Source organism: Ceratotherium simum, chromosome 3 (assembly GCF_057802395.1).
Source record: "Ceratotherium simum simum isolate JZ-2026a chromosome 3, ASM5780239v1, whole genome shotgun sequence".
NCBI classification, from domain to species: domain Eukaryota; kingdom Metazoa; phylum Chordata; class Mammalia; order Perissodactyla; family Rhinocerotidae; genus Ceratotherium; species Ceratotherium simum.
In genome coordinates, this window is record NC_141902.1 from 86,560,206 (window position 1) to 86,579,868 (window position 19,663).

At 41.5% G+C, this 19,663-nt stretch overlaps 1 long non-coding RNA gene across 2 annotated transcripts in view; it reads right to left on the reverse strand.

Annotated features, from left to right (window-relative positions):
• Positions 1-14,102: 14,102 nt before the first annotated feature.
• Positions 14,103-19,663, reverse strand: part of LOC147917675 (uncharacterized) — a 37,595-nt gene continuing 32,034 nt past the window's right edge. For both annotated transcript variants that reach the window (XR_015551624.1, XR_015551623.1), the window contains 3 exons: positions 17,185-17,492; positions 16,498-16,546; positions 14,103-15,956 (listed from right to left, as the gene is read on the reverse strand). This is a non-coding gene — a long non-coding RNA (uncharacterized LOC147917675). The remainder of the gene's footprint in view (positions 15,957-16,497; positions 16,547-17,184; positions 17,493-19,663) is intronic.

Genomic DNA, 19,663 nt, shown 5'->3' on the forward strand with positions numbered 1-19,663 from the left:
TTTAGAGTTGAGCAAGTCTGTTCTGCAGCAAAGCAAGAGAGGGCTTTTTCACCTCACCTTCCCGGGAGCTTAGAAGCTGGAAAACTCCAGCAGTGATCGTCATTTCATCTCAAGGCTGTTCTTTTCCACAAAGCTTGCCACTCTTGGGGATGTTTGATGAAACAATATGGAACAGACCAAGCACTGGAGTAGCATAGACTAGGACCTCGCACCTAGAAAGGGTGTCGTAATTTATTTTCTTGGACATAGACTTGATTTTAGTCCTGATCCAGCAGTCCTGGCCCATTCTTATTGCTAACTGACTGAATGCCTTTGGGTAAGTCTTGTAAAAATAAAACCTCTAAGCCTCAGTTTCCTAATTTGAAAAAAAGAAAGGGGGGGGGTATTATAATCCCTATTTCATAAGGATGCTGAGAGAATCATGTTAGATGGAATACATGAAAGAGCCAAACCCAATTTCTGCCCGTAGAGGATGGGCAGACAATGAAAGCTGACGGGCCCTGATCCCTGATTCCAAGGTCAAACAATGCTCTGGGTTGGAGCTCCTCTCTGACCCACAACACCAACTCATAGCCAGCTGGTCTTGAAGGATTCTGTCAAGATAAGAAGTTTTCTTTCAATCGTTCCTCTCTTTTTGGTTTGGACACTGCTGATGAATTTCTTTTATAAATCCATTCTTTCTGACCTAGCTCAGAGAAAGGATATATGGTGAAAATAACCCTTGACCTCTATTTTCTCATCTGTGTAGAATGGGGAGTATAATCAAGTGGACGGCCAAGCACTTTCCAGCTCTAATTCTCTGAGCCACATTTGATGGTGGACAAGACATGTACATGGAGCCAAAAGAGTTATATTCATGTCCTTTTCTTCTTCAGTATGTATGTATTTTTTTAAATTACTGTGTTGTAAAAAAATTGTACTTTAAGTTTACAGATTTCATCTTACTTAATGCTCACAAAAACCCTGTAAGGAGAGATTTGCAATCTCCATTTGTTTTAGATAAAGAAACTGGGACTCAGAGAGGTTAAGTGGCTTGCCCAAGGTCACACAGGAAATGAGTCACAGAGCAGGAACATGGATACAATTATGATATTCTGACCCAAATTCTTTCTTCTGTACTGTGTCCCTGGAACTCAACATTTTGGGATCATTTGTTCAGGAACCTTTTATAATTTTAAGAAGTTGCTTTGGGTGAGAAAACTGAGTTCTCAGGTCTGTTTCTTGTTTGTTTTTATATTTTTATATATCTCTTCCTTTCTGTCAAGCAGAAAACTATCATTTCCCTTTCCTATCAATATGCCTACCTATAACAGTCGCATCTCTCTGATCTTCTTTTTAAACTACTGGGGCTTGAAAAACTGCAAAACAGAGGTTGTTAGCAGTGCGTGGAGAGGAATAGATCTCAGAGGCAGAGGCCCCAGGGTTTCTCCCGTGGTAAAGTGCACAGACTTGAGCTTCCTCAGACCTCTGTTGAGGAGGCTCACAGGTCTATTCTCATTCCTTGGTGCTCAGAATAAATTAGATTAACAGATAGGAGAATGCCTAGTAGGTGAGGTTTTATTGTAAAATGATTGGTCCTCTGGTTGTATGTTTGCTTTGTTTATTTTGCTATTGCTTTTCCTCCACTGGAATCACTAGACTGTGAGCTCATGCACAGAATGTATCTGTCAGTCACTTCTCTCTTCTGCCCAGCTCAGAGACAGCAGCTTTTATTCATTCATTCATTCTTCCATTCAACGTACATATTTTGAGAGTCTGCTATATGCCAGGCGCCATACTAGATATTGGGGATGCCTGGATTAAGAGGAGACTCAGATCCTGACTGCTGACAATTTAGAAGGGCCATGGATAGGAAAACAGACACTATAATGAAATGGACTCTGCATGGTCAAGATATGTCTGAAAGACACTGGGAGGGCTGCTGATATCTCACCAAGGGAGTCTTGCATCTTGTATTAGCAGTAGGTGTTTTTCAGGAACACTACATAAAAGAAAATATTCTAGGCAGAGTGAGCATCCCGTGCACAGGGGGCAGACCTTGGGGAATGAGGCTGGTTTGATTTGTAACCGCAATTATCTTGCTGTCACTAGAGTGTAAACGCGCCATGTGCTGGCAAACTGGCTCTCTGAAATTAAAAGCCCTGATTTGCAGTGTTTGCTGATGTCCAAGGGGCAAATCCTCCCTCTATGGCCAGTCTCAAGCTACCTATGCTTTGATAATGACCTTACAAAATTCTTAAATATTTAACAATTGCCTCTTAGGTTGGGCTCCAGCACATGATTGAAAAAAAAAATCACTCTCTCCAAAGAGGGTAAAATAAAGTTGTTCCAAACTTGCTATCCTACATCTGCTTGAAGTCCAGTTGTCACCTACTAGGGGCCTGGAGAAAGTCAAAGGTGGGTTTGGAAGCAATTAACTGCTTTTCCATGTTGTTTCTTTTCCTTTTGTGTGTTAAGGAGATGTAACCACCAGCCATCCTGAAACTGGCCAAGTAAGGCACTCAAGGGAGATGTAAGCCCAGCCATCCTGAAACTGACCAAGCCAGAATGTAACCACCAGCAGTCCTGAAACTGATCAAGCCTCACCACAGGAGCTATGCCCATGACCTTCGCCGTAACTTGAATGCAAGGATCTCTCCAGGAGGAGCTGAGGCCTCATTATGTGGAAGCATGTTCTCCAACTGAGCCTGTGCAAGCGAATACCCACCTCTCTCTTTTGAATATTCATTCCCCAACCTAATAAAATTTCCCGCTTTCCTTTGTTCAGGGACACCATGACCTTGGAAATGGTTCTTCATGGCCTCCTATTTGCTGCAAATACACTTGACTTTGTGAGACAACTTCCACTGGTGTAGAGTCTTATTTAACTCACCAGGAGGCAAGGCCACTTGGTTCAGTATCACAGTGACCTACCCTGGTTTGCGCCCTGCCTCAGGGTCTTAGTATTTACATGCCTGTTCCTCACAAGGCACACAAGGAACTCAGCTCTTCCTTATTTTCCCAAGAACAACACATTCATGGCACTTATAAGTATAGAGATTTCTACTGAAGATTTAAAGTTCATCTTGCAGGAAAGCAAATAACCTAGAAGTCGATATTCGATCTTGTTCTTTACAAGTCCGTTGGCCACCCCGTATGATGGAAGTGCTGGGCAGGTTTCTCTGCGGCCTCCAGGTACCTTGTCCATCTCTCTCAAGTCTTTCCCCACGGGACTGCACTGGTTCCCTTCTTTTGGCTTCTCCAAGAAATTCAATCTCCCCCACTCAATCAAACAGAGCATTTTACCTCCCTAGGCTATATACTTCATGGCCTACTTTGCATACTCAGATGCTGGGTTGTGATCCTATCAAACTAGCAATACAGGGCAAGCAAAGATTTTGAAAATGCAATCTTCCCTTTCTCATGCCTCCCCCAGTCTCTGTACATGGAAGAGTGATTGTTTCAAAAGGACAGTTTCCCACGTATAAAAATGATACATACCTTACTCTTTAAGTCCATCATATTTATAAGCAATAAATTCTTAGCCATTGTTACATTACTTGACTACACTAAAATTACAAGACAGTGAGCACCAAACGAGAGAGTGAACAGGTACGTAAGAATACCAAAGACTTTAGTAGTAAATATTTGTCAAATGTACTACCTGTTGTTGGACTCCTAGAGAGGGTCTTATAAGGGAGGGCAAATATGAACTTAGCCAGTGCCTGTCCCGTTAACAACAAAAAATGTTTTTGTTTTATTTCGTTTTGTTCTGGACACTTCATGTAGACCTGGTAAGAGAAAACACTGATTTGAAACCAATATTTTAATAAATTTTTTGCAAGGTCAAACCAGTTCCCTGATCAATAAAATAACTTCCATGCTTGCCTGTTCTGGAAGATCCCTTTCCAAGTGACGTAAGTGTCCTGTCTCTCCCAGAGAGCGATGGTGCAGCCAACAGCCATCTGGTTTGATTAAAGGAGCATCTTTAAACAACTTCGAACATTTCGAACATTCGAGTGCTAGAAATGCTAAGGGACATTTCCATTTTGCTTACAAAGAGGTGGAACTTGACTGGAAGAAAAGACGGTTCTTTAGCAGGAAAAAAATTTAAAAATCCCCAAAGCAGTGCTCACTGAGATACTTCCACAGCAATACACAATGGACTATTGCTTTGAGGCTAATAGCATGGATTGGTTTCTCTGCGGACTTTTCACACTTAGCAAACCCGAAGAGTAAGATGAATTCCAAACAAAATTAAAGGCGTGCTTGGGGAGTTCCCTGGGATGTAACTCAACGCTGTCTTAGTTCCTGGTGACATCTATGGAGCTATCTGGGAGAAGAGAGCAGCTTAGCGATGGGGCCCGATGTACTTCGGGTCCATCCTGCGTGGGCCGTGTCTGGTGCCTGCACACATAGAGGGGGGCTTTGTGCACACATACACCCCCCCACAGACACCCACACTTACAGAACAGGTTGCAAAATAACACGCCAGCTTCTCATAACGTGCTTTGCTTGGCTTTTGGAGCCCAAAAGCACAGCCAGGACACAGCTCAGTTCAGATGGTTTTTCCTGCAGCTTGAGAAGCAATCCCTTCTAAATTAAATGCCAGGTGTGAAACAAGTTTTCTTCTTTATGCTCCTCTACTGTGAATAAACAGAAATTCTTGTGCAAGTGCAAGATAATCCGTGCATAATTCATCCCGGGGCTCCGTTTTCCAGATGTGCAGCCTCTAGCGGATTCCCATGTCTGCGGGGCCTTGTTTCTTGGAGATGCAATAGTCCATGCAGCCGGATCTGACTCCGGAACACCAGCCTCCCTGGCAACCTCAGCCCAGCTCTGCCATCTCACCTTCCCCGGGCCCAGCCACCCAAGCTCCCCAGTGTGCTGCTGTCTGAGATGCTCTGCTCTTTGGCTAACATTGACTTTTCCTGCTTCACTTTTTATACTTCAAAGCTGAAATTAAATTTACCTTTGTAAAGTAAATATTTCTTGTTCAGTGTGGAGGATTTATGGTTTCCTCTTACTTGCCTGTGGAAAGCCTCTTCCAAGATTGAGAAGGAACTTCTGAGGTTTTCAAGATTATTATTTATTTTTATTGTGAAGGAAAAGAGCTATAGAACTGGCTTCCCGCAACTCTCATTTTTGTGTCTACTCTGTGCCAGGCACAATGAAGCATTTTACATGTGTCATTTACATGTAATATTTCCGGGAAGACAAATGTCGAATGCTTAGTGCTGTTCAGCATTCTATCCATATCTGCGGTGAATGTGCTGCGGAAAGGATCATAGACAGTGCTAGAGGCTGTGTGGGTTTACATTGCTGCCCCAGTGTTCACTAGCTGTGCGACCTTAGGAAGCTAACTTAACCTATCTGTTCTTTTTCCTTGCCTGTTACATGAGAATTGCAAAGGTTGGTATGACGGTCAAAAGAAGACGTGTAAAGTGCTCAAAGCAGCGTCTGAAAATAGTAAATATTTCATAACTGTCCTCTATTGCTATTTTATCCTATTTAGTCACTGAAAGTTTCCATTTGCATCCTTGTTTTCACCTATAAAAACCTTGAATCTTGGGGGCCGGCCAGGTGACGCAAGCAGTTAAGTGCGTGCGCTCCGCTGCGGCAGCCCGGGGTTCGCCAGTTAGGATCCCGGGCACACACTGATGCACTGCTTGTCAGGCCATACTGTGGCGGCGTCCCATATAAAGTGGAGGAAGATGGGCACGGCTGTTAGCCCAGGGCCAGTCTTCCTCAGCAAAAAGAGGAGGATTGGTAGATGTTAGCTCAGGGCCGATCTTCCTCACAAAAAAAAACAAAACAACAACAAAAAAACATTGAATCTTGGATTTTCCCCATGAACTACGAGCCCAGGGACCCAGCTAAATTCATAGGCACTATGTCTGAATCCGAATCCTGTGGACTTCATGCTAACCTACACCACCCTTCTCTCTGATTTTACCTCTTCTGTATTAATCTTGGAACCTTGTATTATTTCCAAGTTGGCAAGGAAAGCAACAACGAAACAAGCTGTATTGAGAATATAATTTTCACCAGTGCAACATCTGTCTCCTTGGGATGGGTGTGTAGTTATTCTTCTAATGTTTTGGCAATTTAAATCATATTTTGTTTGTTTGGATAAAACATTTCCATGCCTTTCTAAAGTAAGTTCAATCCTGGTAAAATTAAACTGTCTGCCTGGCCACACTGTTCATTACTCCACTGGATATCACAGGTGCCATTTCAAAGGGACACTGGCCAAGTGTGATTGTTCAGTTCATCCTTCCTGGCAATATTAATAGGCATCAGTTTGGCATACTCTCTCGATGACCATTTCTAATCTTTGACTTCCCTTCCCCTAACAACCAACAATGAGCTTTGCATTCCCATTCTATGCCATTTGTTTCAGATTTACTCTTTGACTTTGTGGCAACCAGTGTATGAGAACATTCTGCATGTAGAATGTCTGCTGGAAACCCAGGAGGCCACATACCATCACTCCCCTCAGACTGGTTTCACTTTAAATTGACGACCCCGAGCTTTATAAGGGTACTCATCACTGCCCAGACTATTTAAGGCTATATAAATAGAATCAATCAGAAATACTTCACTTTATGCAAAAAAAATTAGTTGGAATGAGTCTCATTGAAAATTCACAACAATTCATGATATTCGGTTTATCCTCATTCTATTGATTAGAAAACTGGGGTTTGGAAACATTCAGTACACTGCCAATTACCCACAGCTACTACAATGTGGCGAGGGCCCCCCCAGCCAGCCTGGCTCCAATTCCACTCTCCTTTTTCATGAGAGCGTTACTCACTAAGGTCGTAGGTTTAACATGAGCCTCATCATTTTAGAATATGACCCAGGGTTTGATTTCTTGAATAAGCAAAGTGAGAATTCCAAAACTGGTAGGGAATGGAGGAAGGGAGGCGCTGTTTTCTTTTATTTTGCAGAGGGTGAGAAAGACTGACTTCTACCACAGAAAATAGGGCGGGGTAGAGCCCTAGCCTCTTACTCAGCTCTTAACATAGTGCTCTGCTCCCCAGGGAACACTACCTCGACAAAATCAAATGAGGGGGTTGCGCTGCACCACACAAGGAGGGCCTTTGCCTCTGGGAAGACAGAAAGGCAGAAGAAGCCTAAGATTTGGAGCCAGATGAAACTACCCACTATGTGATTGCTGTAAGTCAATGAACTCCTCTGAGTTTGCCAATTACTTCATGTATAAAATGTGAGTAATACCACTTACCTCTAAGAATTAATATGCAAATTAAATTAAATAATATGTAAAGTGTCTGGCATAAAGTAGTCACTCAATATTTTAAAATTCTTGTGCCTGTGACTTGCCTAGACTCCTGAAGACACTGTCTGCAGAGGAATCGGTTTGGTCTTCTGAGCCAGGACCCTAGACTACCATCTTGCTATCAGCCATTACTATTTGTCATCACTATTGATTTGTCTGTCCAGAAGACCCCTTCCGGGAAATGCTCTTACCTCCACTCTAACCTTGTGATTTGAATGGGGTATTCTTGTTGATTGGGCCAAGGATTGGCACTTACTCAAATCAGAGTGTTTCTGTGGGATTTGGAACTTGGGATGTGGAACAGACTATTGCTGGTGGTAAAGCTGGCAGACAGGAGGGGAAGGAACTGAAGTTGCTGTTACCACTTTCCCGCAAGTGGAGAAAGAGGGTCTGAGAGGCAAAGCAGAGACAAGCCTGGGAGAGGGAGTCCCTAAGCCCTGCTGCCCCTGCCTTTTCTTGCTTTCTGGAAACTTCCAACACCTCACAGTCCCTCCTCTTCTCCTAAATCCTTGAATAATCTAGTTCAACTTTGGTTGCTTTAACATGCAACTAAGGGAATCTTAAAACAATATTTTCCCCAATCATTGAGGGTGGATATTGTTCTCATTTACCAGTCGCAAGTCAGGTTGTCACCTGTGCTTCTGACTGACCAGCTAAAAGCTGGAGGTTCCAACGACCCCCTCCTTGGGTTTTTTTAATTTGCTAGTGCCGCTCACAGAACTTAGAGAAACATTTTTCTTACTATATTACTAGTTTATTACAAAACGATGTAACTCAGGAACAGCCAGATAGAAGAGATGCACAGGGCAAGGTATGGGAAATAGCATAGAGCTTCCATACTCTTTCTGAGCACGCCACTCTCCCAGCACGTCCACATGTTCACCAACCCGAAAGCTTTCCTACTCTTGTCCTTTTGGGGTTTTATGGGCTGATTCAACCACCAGCCCCTCTCTCTTCCCTAGAGGTCAGGTGTAGGACTGAAAGTTTCAACCCTCTAATCACGTGGTTGGTTCTCCTGGCAACCAACCCCAATCCGTAGATGGGTCCCAAAAGTCACCTCATTAGTATGACAAAAGACACCTTTTCTGCTCCATCACGTAGGAAATTCCAAGGGTTTTAGGAGCTCTGTGCCAGAAACTGACGAAAACCAAATATATATTTCTTATTATACATCACAATATCACAAACATGTATGCGTGTTGAGTATCTGTGTACCAGTTGTCTTGCTAATCATACCATCTAAGAGGTGTTTCGCAATCTTCACCTGAAAGTTCTTGAACATCACCTATTCAGGCACCCAGATAAGAAGCAGAGGTCTAGTACTTCTTGAAATCCAGACTCCTTACCAAGAGGTCAGAACCAGAGCTACTGGCTACAGTCCAACTTTTATGACACTTTTGCCTTGTGCTGATTGGAGGAAGTTCCCCAGCTAATGTCACTGGAGAAGGATCCAGCTTGGAACGGCAGTGCCTTGCAGAGAAGGGTCTCCTTCCTCTGTTCTCCTTGCCTTCACCTTCATCAGGACCTCCCGTTGCTTGCCTGATTGTGTCTCAAGGCATGTTCACTTTGTCTCAAGTACAGCTAATTCATCGCCTCAATATTAACATTGCCCTCGACATAAAATTTCAAGGGGAGAAAACTAAGAAGGTGGGTGGAAGACAGGATGACATGACAAACTACACATAGCTGACTTCTTGTTGAAAAGGTGCCCCTGGAGGAAAATTTTAGATAGAAATCTATAGTCCAGCATCAATGTGTATATACATCATTTTGTAATTAATTTGGAGAGTTGAGAAGAAACATTAACTATTGATTCCAATTAGCTTTGGGGTCTAAATTAATTGTTTTCCTACTTGAAAATTCCTCAGCTAATGGCTATGTGGGGGGGGGGGGGCAGCAATGCTATGGACCCACAGTATGGAGTTAGAACAGGAGCTCAGAGGATTCCTTCATCTGATTTTCCAACTGCTTCCTGACTGCCAACCCACTCAATGTTAGTTCTTCATAAAGTGCAAAAGATTAAGAGACCTTAGACCATGTTGCAGCCACAGTCCCTGCTAAAGACCAGCATATTCAAAGTCATTTAGAATTTAGTGGATTTTGCCATTTGTAGAAAATTAGCACATGAGAGTTAGTGATCATTGCAGTGAGATGCTTATGAAACATCCTTTCTTACTTCCTAGGCTCTGGAAAAAACTATATTTGGAGGCAGATCTAGGTCTCTGGTGTCTTGAGGGCTGTTGTACTCAATATGTCCCCTTGGTTCCAGGCGTGAAGTTCACCCAGCCCACTGAGGCCCCTACAGTGTTGCTTCCCCATGTCCACAGCCACTCCTTAAGCCCAGACACCCTGACATCTACCTTAGTGAGCTTCTTCCAAAGGCCTTTATTTGTGGTTTACAAATACGCATTTCTCCTCTCCTGTTTATCAGTCAGGGATCTTTTCCACTTCTTTATTGTCAAGATAATAAATTTACCCCAGACATAGAAAATAATCAGATATTGACACTTATCATTTGCAAATACTTAGCTTTGTTGAGGGAGAAATGGATTTTCTTAATACTTCTAAGGCTGACCTTTTTGTATTAGGAGCCGAGTCAGAAAACTGGAGCAAAGAAGTTCTCTATGTAATAATAAATATATAAAACTTGAGGAATGAAATGTTAGATTCCTGCCATATTGGAAAAAACCCTTCATGATGCTCAAGGGAAAACCCAAGAGTCAGCGAGAGAAGGAGGAGGGCAAGGATTCCAACCTGAGGGTGCTGGCTTCCCCATCAGAATTCAAGCACAGCAAGTAAGGGCCTTGTTTCTTTGGGCATGTGCTGCCACTGGAGACAGAGACCTCCAGCGAAGGCCTGGTTCCAACTCCAGTAGGGTTCCCAGTGACACGTGATGATGGCTGATGGAGTTTCTTGGGCTGGTGGGCCTAAGGCAGCAACACAGGGGGCTGCTTGTTTCTCTGTAAGACAGAAAAGGTCACCCAGAGTTACTGAGACCCCGAGGAAAACACAGAAGGACTAAGCAGGCTTAAGGACTGGAAGGAGTTGGCACAGGAGACCACAGAGCACAGGGATGTCGCAACCTGAGGCAGTAGCAAGAGTGGCTGTCGGCGATAGGCATTACCTGCACGGCGCTCAGGTGCGCATCAGCAGATAGAGCAAGGACAGAGGTTGAGGGCTAGAAATGAAGAGGGGATAAAACCCTCAACTGGAGGCTGGCAGGACCAGATGTCTCTTTTCCGATATCCAGCAACTTGGGTCACTCCTAGGGAAAAGGCAGGAGAATGGTCAGAAGAAACTGTGGAATTGAGTATTTATTAAAAGTGACTGAAAGCAGAACTGGACAGCATATGGGTTAATAACATTGTGATTTGCTGAAGAATCAGCCTATCAGTCAGAATAAACCAGAATGGGATAGATCAAGCTGACTTGTTCAAGGGTGGATATGCCCAGTGCTCAAGCGGAAGGTCAAGGTCAGGCAGAGAAGGATGTACCAGGAAGCCAAGGATGCCTACCCCTCAGGGCCTCACTTGCACAGCCCCCACCATCACCTTCTGCCTCCTTTTGTGCTTGTCATTTTATATCCTTTTTTTTCAAGAGGGCTTCGCAAAATCAGGATCAGCCTCTGAGCTCAGATGCAGAAATTAAAGGTAATTCTTTTTAAATATCTGAGCTTCAGTGAGAAAATTGGGACTCTCACTTCCTATCTATAATATTTGATGAGAATTTCAGGTTGTTTTGGTTCCTGTCCCATGAGCTTCATGAAGTCAGAGGCTTTAACTTGTCTATGTATTCCCCTGTGCTTTGCACAGTACACAATTCTCAGTACGTAGTAGAAGCTTAAATGAGTTGTAAAGGAGGAGGCTAGGCTTAGGCAGAGCAATCAGAAATGGTTTCTTGGGGAGAAAGGCTTAAGTTAGCTTTGCTATTGGCATTCAGACACCTGAGAAGTAGCACAGAACATGCTAGGTGGAGAGACCAACAAATTCAAGGAGAGGCATGTAACTGGCCAGAATGGGAGGTTCTAAACAAATGTCATCTAGTCATGATAGGATGTGCTCGTAAAGACACATCATATTCTGGAGCTAGAGGTGGTCAGAAAGGAGATTGATCCACCGTATCCACAATCTTTAATATCCACTTAAATAGGGTGTTCAGATAATACGACAGAGAGGACTTAAGCTTCCTCTCTAGGTCTCTTTGTTCGGATCACTCAGCTTTCAAGAAAACTATTCAATAATTTTCCCTGGAGAAGCGAAATTGAAAAAACAAACTAAGTAATACCTAGAAATCACTTTCAAAAGTAGACCTTGTTTTATTAAGGAAAAAATGTGATATATAGAAAGCAAACATCCCAGTGACAGGTTTATGTTTCCTTCCAAATTATAAAATAACTAAAATTCAAAAGGATATTGTATATCTCAATAGATTAAATTGTTTAACTTTGCTGACAGACAGCCGTGCTGGAAATTCTTCAGCATGTACGAGAGGGTTCCTCACCTGCTGGGAACCGACCTGGACAAGCCAAGCCCTGAGCACCGAGTGACAGGCCACGAGCAGGGCTGTGCCGGGGTTTCCCCGCAACGTGGAAGCCCAGTCCTCCACTCACACATCTCTACACAGCAACACGGTGTTATTTATCGGCTCACATCATCCTAGGAAATAAAAATAAAATGGAAGGACTGCTCTTTAGGTACGTTTTCTCAAAAAAGAGCTAGGACTGTAACTACTGCTCAAACTCCTGACTTACCTGGGCTCACAATTCAGCTCTGAGGAAATCCTAGGAGGTTTGAAAGGCACCTTTCCCGCTTCTCAGTGGAGGTCATTTCAGGAGGTTCAGTGAGCACTGAGAGAAAATTTTCCCAGCAGTGCAAATGGAGAAAAGTGTGTGTGATTGTGTGCTGACAGCCAACAGGTCATATCTAAGATACATATAATATTTTTGATCTAAGGGACTCAGGGCAATCATTTTATACTGTAGAAAAAGAAATTATACTCTGCCTTCTTTCCAATATCATTAAATCCTTCGCTTGCCACAGTCAGGGAAAAAACAAAAACACTTTGCCTCTGAGAACTCTGAGATAAACCAAAAATAGAGAGGTCACCCTGACTGGTTCTATTTCCCCAAATAATAAACCCTTGAATATTTCCCATTAACCCAAACTCAATCACCATGTAAATCAGTTACTCTTTTCCAACCGTGAACAGACTAAGATAAATTTAACAACCTGGAGAATTTAACTTTTTTTTTCTTTAAATACTTGTAGGGTTTTTTTAATTTGGTGATGGAATATTTCACTCTTTCCAAAGTCCTACCCACTTGCACACACTGAAAATAAACTTTCTTAATATTTCTGACTCTGTCTTCCTTTTACAGTGGTTCCCAGAGATGCCACTGAGATAAAGTCTACCTGAGTCCAACCAGTAATAATTTACCCTCTTTCCTAACAGAATATAATTGGATAGGTGTGATTTGTAAATATAAGCAAGCCCAAAAGCTCATTTAAATAAGTTGGACATTGGGGCCGGCCCCGTGGCTTAGCGGTTAAGTGCTCGCGCTCCACTGCTGGCGGCCCGGGGTTCGGATCCCGGGTGCGCACCGACGCACCACTTCTCCGGCCATGCTGAGGCCACGTCCCACATACAGCAACTAGAAGGATGTGCAACTATGACATACAACTATCTACTGGGGCTTTGGGGGAAAAAATAAATAAATGTTGGACATGCTCAGTATTAAGGAATAAGGGATATGCTTCTCACGTAGAAATTATATCTACAAAGTACTCCAAGGGAGAATTGACTGATACTAGCCCCATGCTTACGAAAGCTCCTCACAGGGAGTAAATAATGTCATTTCCTGACAGGCCAGGGAAATTAATACACACGGGGGTCCCAGAGGAAGAGGACATCCCTGTCCTTAGAGGGACACAGGTGCCACCTACAGAGGTCAATGAGATGGTTCCTGGTGCCTAATCTCAATGAAGCTGATAAGGACACTAAAATACTCGTGACACATAAAACTAAATTACAAATCCAGGGTCTTTTTGAACTTTCAGAGAGAAATTAATGTTTAAGTTCAATATCATACATCCCTAGTTTTGTTAACAATACAAAAGTATGTATTAATCAACATTTCTTGTTACGCCTATATAAAAAACTATTCAAAAACCACAATATCAAATTAATGATACAAAATCAAAAAATTTCTGAGGGACTTTCGTGGTCAAATCCACATCTTGATGGCAGGAAATTGACTGCAAGAAAGGATTGTACCGCTTCCAACATGACTAAGAAAATCGTAAACCACAGGTAGACAAGAAATAAAACATTTTGTGCCTGAGATAAACCAAATATAGCAGGGTCACCCTGACTTGGTCTGGACCCCAAATAATAAAACCTTCACTGTTTCCCATAAATCTGAACTTTACAAAAGCATCTTAATTCCTGATGCTGCTGTGCTGATACCTGAAGATATGTCTTGACACTTCTAAATTTGATAATCATGTGAGAAACCGTTGTGTTTTTTCCTTGAACAAATCAATATAACTTGGAAACCACAGTATTTTTTGTTTTTGTCCTTTTAATTTCTGATTATTTGCTGAGTGGTTCTTTCTGAATTCTGACTCTCTTACACTCATTTCCTTCATAAATGTTTCTGTCTCTGAGTCTTCCTTTCACAATACACTCTTCCTTTCACAATACACTAGTATGAGCTCAAGTATTTCGTGAATGACTTTAAATGGAATCCTGCCAATTATCCACTATCTAAAATAGGTTACCTAAAATAATTTTAGATTAGACTATTTTTCATAATGGAAAATTTTTATTTTTCTAATTAAAAACATGTTGCATATTCATTTTAAAATCAGAGAACAAACAATTATTTTTTCAAAAAAAAACTATAAACTGGGGCTGGCCCAGTGACATAGTGGTTAAGTCTGCATGCGAAGCTTCTATGGCCCAGGGTTCATGGGTTCAGATCCTGGGTGCAGACCTATACACCACTCATCAAGCCATGCTGTGGTGGCATCCCATATACAAAGTAGTGGAAGATTGGCACAGATGTTAGCTCAGGGACAATCTTCCTCACCAAAAAAACTTATAAACCAAAACCAGAAAAAAAAATTACTGATACATATATATTTTATATATTCAGATGTATATATATTATATATATACACACACACACTTATACAGTATGTATATACTGGTATATATGTATAGAATATATAAGGAATACAGAGAGAGAATATATTTATATTCCATTTAGCAAAATCATATTGGTGGACATATATGTTGTGTTCAAATTTTTAGTGTAATAGATTACGCTATTATTAATTCTCCCGTATCTGAACTTTTTCTCTCACTTTTTATTATTTTCTTAAATTACATTTCTAGAAATAGAATTGCTGAGACTATTCACAGTGTTAAAGTATTTGAAACACACTGTCAAATTGTCCTGCATAAAGATAAAGGCTGCAGCAATTTATATAATTTATGAAACATTATGTTTCCCCATCTTTTCATCATAGGTATTAGAAATTTAATTTATTTTTTCCAGTCATACGGAATCTAAATAAATTAATTATGACATTAACTTTTTAATGCTAGCATTTAACTGTGTTGAACAAAATAAAAAACATGCTTATGTTTGGTTTTACTTGTATGTCTACTATCAAAATTTACTATAAATAAATTCTCATGCATTGATTGGCAGTGTTAACACTCCAAAGTATTGACTAACATTCAAGATTTCGTGTTTTCAAACATTTACAGAAATTTCAACATATTTACCAAAAAAAGTCATAGCTACTAATAAGCACTTTAAGTCGTGACTATCATTTAAGGAAACAATTATTTTTTGAAATAGAAGTTTTAATCAAAACCACATGGGTGAATTTGCAAGTTATTCTTTCCTACCATGTATGCCAATTGCCACTTGAGTTTTAGCTCTGACATATATTAGGCCATATGTATGCCATGTATAAATACACAAATCATAGTCATGGTAATACTAATTCAATCCTGAATTTTGATTCTCTAGAGATTTAGCTTTGTAGTTGGAGTCCATATTTGTGCTAAAGGTCATACAAGTTATGGGATCGAGTAATAAATATTAACTCAATTTCCTGGTTGCCCCTCTTGTACTAAAGACCTGTTGATAACCGGTCCACACAGAGGCACCTTGGTGCGCTGATATTTCAGGAAGGCATGGTCCCTGTTCACTCCTCCCACACTAACACGGACAGGCCACTTTAAAAGGAACCAGATGTGGCGTGCGTGGCTCGGGCCCTCCAGCAGAGCCTGCCCATTCTGGAGGCTCGCTTCACCGGGTGTCTCACAGTTTAAGAAGGGGCAATCGATTTCCTCACAGCACTATGCAAAGCACCATGAAATGCCAGGGAACTGGTTGATCTTCTTTCTGTAATACCACGTCCACACGTTTTATAAAATACGACTTTAATAAAACACATGACGGCGTGACAGCAGTGGTCAGTAAGTCACCCACGTGGTACGGGGTCATTGAGATTCCATGTTAGGAATTCACGTGGCCCATGCCTGGAACACCATCAGTTAGAGAGCTCGCTGAGAAGCACGGAAGGATGAAGAACGCGTGGTGTCCTCGTTCACCCACTGGCACTTCAATTTTTTTCAAAGTCCCCTAAGTGGTTTCCTAAAAATGCAAATTACGTCTCAAATTAAAATGTGAGAAGAACCCCAGAGACACACTTAGAGGCTAGACTGAAGTATTACAAATGGCTTATAAATGCCTCACATTGATTAATTAACAGATTAATAAAACAAATAAAACCTGATAATTGAGGAACAAATATGCTACAATTTTAGACACAGAGGGCATTCCTATTTTGAAAAAATTAGGGAACTATGCTCCTAATTAATAGGATTTTTGAAAAATTTTCACTTGTATTCTTTTATTAATTCTTTTTTTTTTGTTTAATTTTGTCTTCATTTTATTTTTACTATATGGAAGGTTCTTGGTAACGAATAAATTTTTTCCTTCTAGTTTTGGCAGAATTCCCTGCTCTCTGTAAGGGATCAATAAATATTGCTTCTTGCTTTTGAAGATAATGTTCATCCCTGTGTCCTATCTGGGGGGGGGTCAGGGAGTCTCCGGAACAATACACACACACACACACACACACAAACACACACAGACATCGTGCACACACACATACTTTATCCTTTATCTTTACCTGACATTGACTGGGAAAGCACTAGGGATGTTGTTCACTTTTACACCTTCTGTAAGATAAACGGAGTAAGATTTATTAAAATTTACTGGATACCCTGAGGGTTATTCAAGGTTATCAGGCTAGGTAGATAACCATCAAGGTTGGGCTATTAAGCCTGATACCCACAGGCTTTTCCAGACTTGACCCTCATCACCAGGTGGATCAGGCACCTCCATCGCCCACACCTGTGGTTCCTCAGATACTCCCTTCCCCATCCTGGCGCAGTCTGGAAAGCCCTCATTCTCTCTGCTAAAACACTGCTGTGAAGCTCACCCCTCTCAGGAACCCCAGAATTACACCCCCAAGGGCACATCTGATGGTGCCAGGCATCTGACCCTTGACAAGTCCCAAACTAAAATCATGACCTTCGCCCCAAATCTGAATGTGCTTGTCCTTCTCTGGTCCCTTATGCTGGTACATCACGGTCTGGTCCTGCCTCCCATTACAGGTGCACTTCCTGCTCCTTGCCCAGCCATGCCACCTGCAGGCCTGCTGAAATTCTGGATCATCTCCGAGTAGGCCACTGTGTTCGAGATGCCTGCATTTCGGCCTGGGGAACTCCTGGTTGTCTATCCACGCTCACCACCAGGAAGTTCCTGCCTTCTCTTGGTGAGATGACTGAGCTTCCAACTCGACTTAGTATCTTACCTCCAACACAGCATGCCTTTGTTTACACATGTCTGTTACCCTCTGGAAAGTGCTTTCTGCGGGAACACGCCATGTCTTATTTATCTTTGTATTTCCAGCACCAGACACAATGCTGTCACTTAGAAGATGATCCAGAAGCATCTTTGAAGTTTTTTTGTAACTTTCTAAACTATCCCTCTGCTGGGCTCCAAAGGGTGAGTTTGACTTCCTTAAATTCTCTTCATAGCTGCTTTATGTTTGTTGTATACAAGTTGGTCAAGAGAAGAGCAAACTCACTCTCCCAAGGCTTAGCATAACATCTTGCTCACCTGTAAAATGACAAATTAAAATAACCAGTATCATGTCAAACCATTGTTTTGGGTATTAGAGATAATATGTGAGAGAATACATCTTTTAAAATGTATTATAAAACATTGACTGAATAATTAATTATATTATTGATTAATAATTAAATTTTTATTTATTATTATTAAGTGAAACACTTTAGATTATCTTTATTATTGGGTGTTATTACTGTTCTCCCAGGAATTATTCTGAAAATATTATTTTTTCCAAATAGAGAAACTGGAGATACATGTCATTTATTCTTTCAAAAAATATTTTTTGCATCTCTGTTAAGTGTCAGGCTCTCTCCCAGACACTGGGGAACCAGCGGTGAATGATTCAGATCCAGTTCTGCTCTCGGGAGAGTGAGAGACTGGTTAGAAAACCAGGACATTAAAACACCATGGAGTTGGATTAATGGAAACAGACAAGAGGAGCATAAACAGGTCAGGGAAGGTATCTGCCATGTAGAAGTCACACTAAGTTAAATCCTTAAAGTGTGACAGGACAAAAATCTGGCACTCGAGGGGCCAGCCCAGTGGCATGGTAGTTAAGTTCATGTGCTCTGCTTCAGCAGCCCTGGGGTTTGTGGGTTCAGATCCCTGGCGCAGACCTACACACTGCTCATCAAGCCATGCTGTGGTGGCATCCTACGTACAAAATAGAGGAAGATGGGCACAGATGTTAGCTCAGCGACAATCGTCCTCAAGCTAAAAGAGGAAGACTGGCAACAGATGCTAGCTCAGGGCCAAACATCTTCACCAAAAAAAAAAAAATCTGGCACTTGAAAAAAAAAAGTCAACTTTGGGGAAGTCCAAATCTCCAAGGTAGCTCATCCAGCCTATATATCCTTCAGTGTGACAGTATAGAGCTTAAAGCAAGTTGAGTCAGAGCAAATATTTGACAACAAATTCCTCATGTACGTGCCTGCCTGACTTCAGGTGTCCTTCAGGTTACCTTTATACCTTGAAGAAACTAAAGAAAGAAATCATCTTACAAATCACCTTCTTTAATAGAATATTACTATCATTTACATTATTAGGGGCTAAAAGCAATAATAAATATTTTTGCGTGCATTATTTCACCTGCGTGGTACAGTTCTATCCTGTCACTTTTTAAATGCTCTTGTTTAAGATCATACGAAAAGTTACTAATAAAATCAGGACTTGGACGTAGGCCTGTATGATCCCGAAGCCTTCAAACTATATTGCCTCCTTCTAGTGAGTGGAAATTGTGACTTGCTCCCTCTTATTAAATGCACACTCAAGGAGCAATATAGCTTTAAAAAGAAGAGTCAAGATGTTTAAACACACATTTAATATTTAAATAGGATATTGAAACAAGGCCTAAAATTTTGGATAGTTAACATTTATAATTGATTAACTTCATTTACATAATGGTTTAATCTCACATATGTTTGCAATAAATAACTCAAACCAGGAAAACATACCATCTAAATGCAATTAGAGTTTAAGAACTTTAGCTATGTCAATTGTAACATCATAAAAAATATATATTTGGTTTCTGCTCCCTGATCCTGGCACAGAGCTCTGAAAACCCTTGTAATTTCTTGAGAAATTGAGGTGCTAGGAGCATCTTTTGCTCTAATATTTGGTCTTTGACTCCAGTTCCTGACACAGAGCTCTTAAACTCCTTGGAATTTCCTGGAGGACAGCAGCATCTTGTGTTCTAATGAGACAACTTTCAGTGGGCTTCAGGATAGGGCCTGGTCACCAGAAAGACCAAGCCATGGTTAGAAGCTTGGAACTTTCAGCCCCATTCCCCATCCTCCAGGGAGGGGAGAAGAGCTGGAGATTGAGTTAGTAACCAATCATGCCAACACGTGATGAAACCTCCATAAAAATCCCTGAAGTACAGAGTTCAGAGAGCTTCTGGATTGATGAACACATCCACGTGCCAGGAGGTTGGAATACCCCAACTCTACAGGGACAGAAGCTCCTGTGCTCAGGACCATTCCAGATCTCATCCTATGTATCTCTTGCTGTTCATGTGTATCTTTTGTAATATTCTTTGTAATAAACTAATAAACATAAGTAATTGTTTCCCTGAGTTTTATGAGCCATTATAGCAGATTATCAAACCTGAGGAGGGGGTTGTGGGAACCCCTGATTTATAGCTAGTTTGTCAGAAGCAC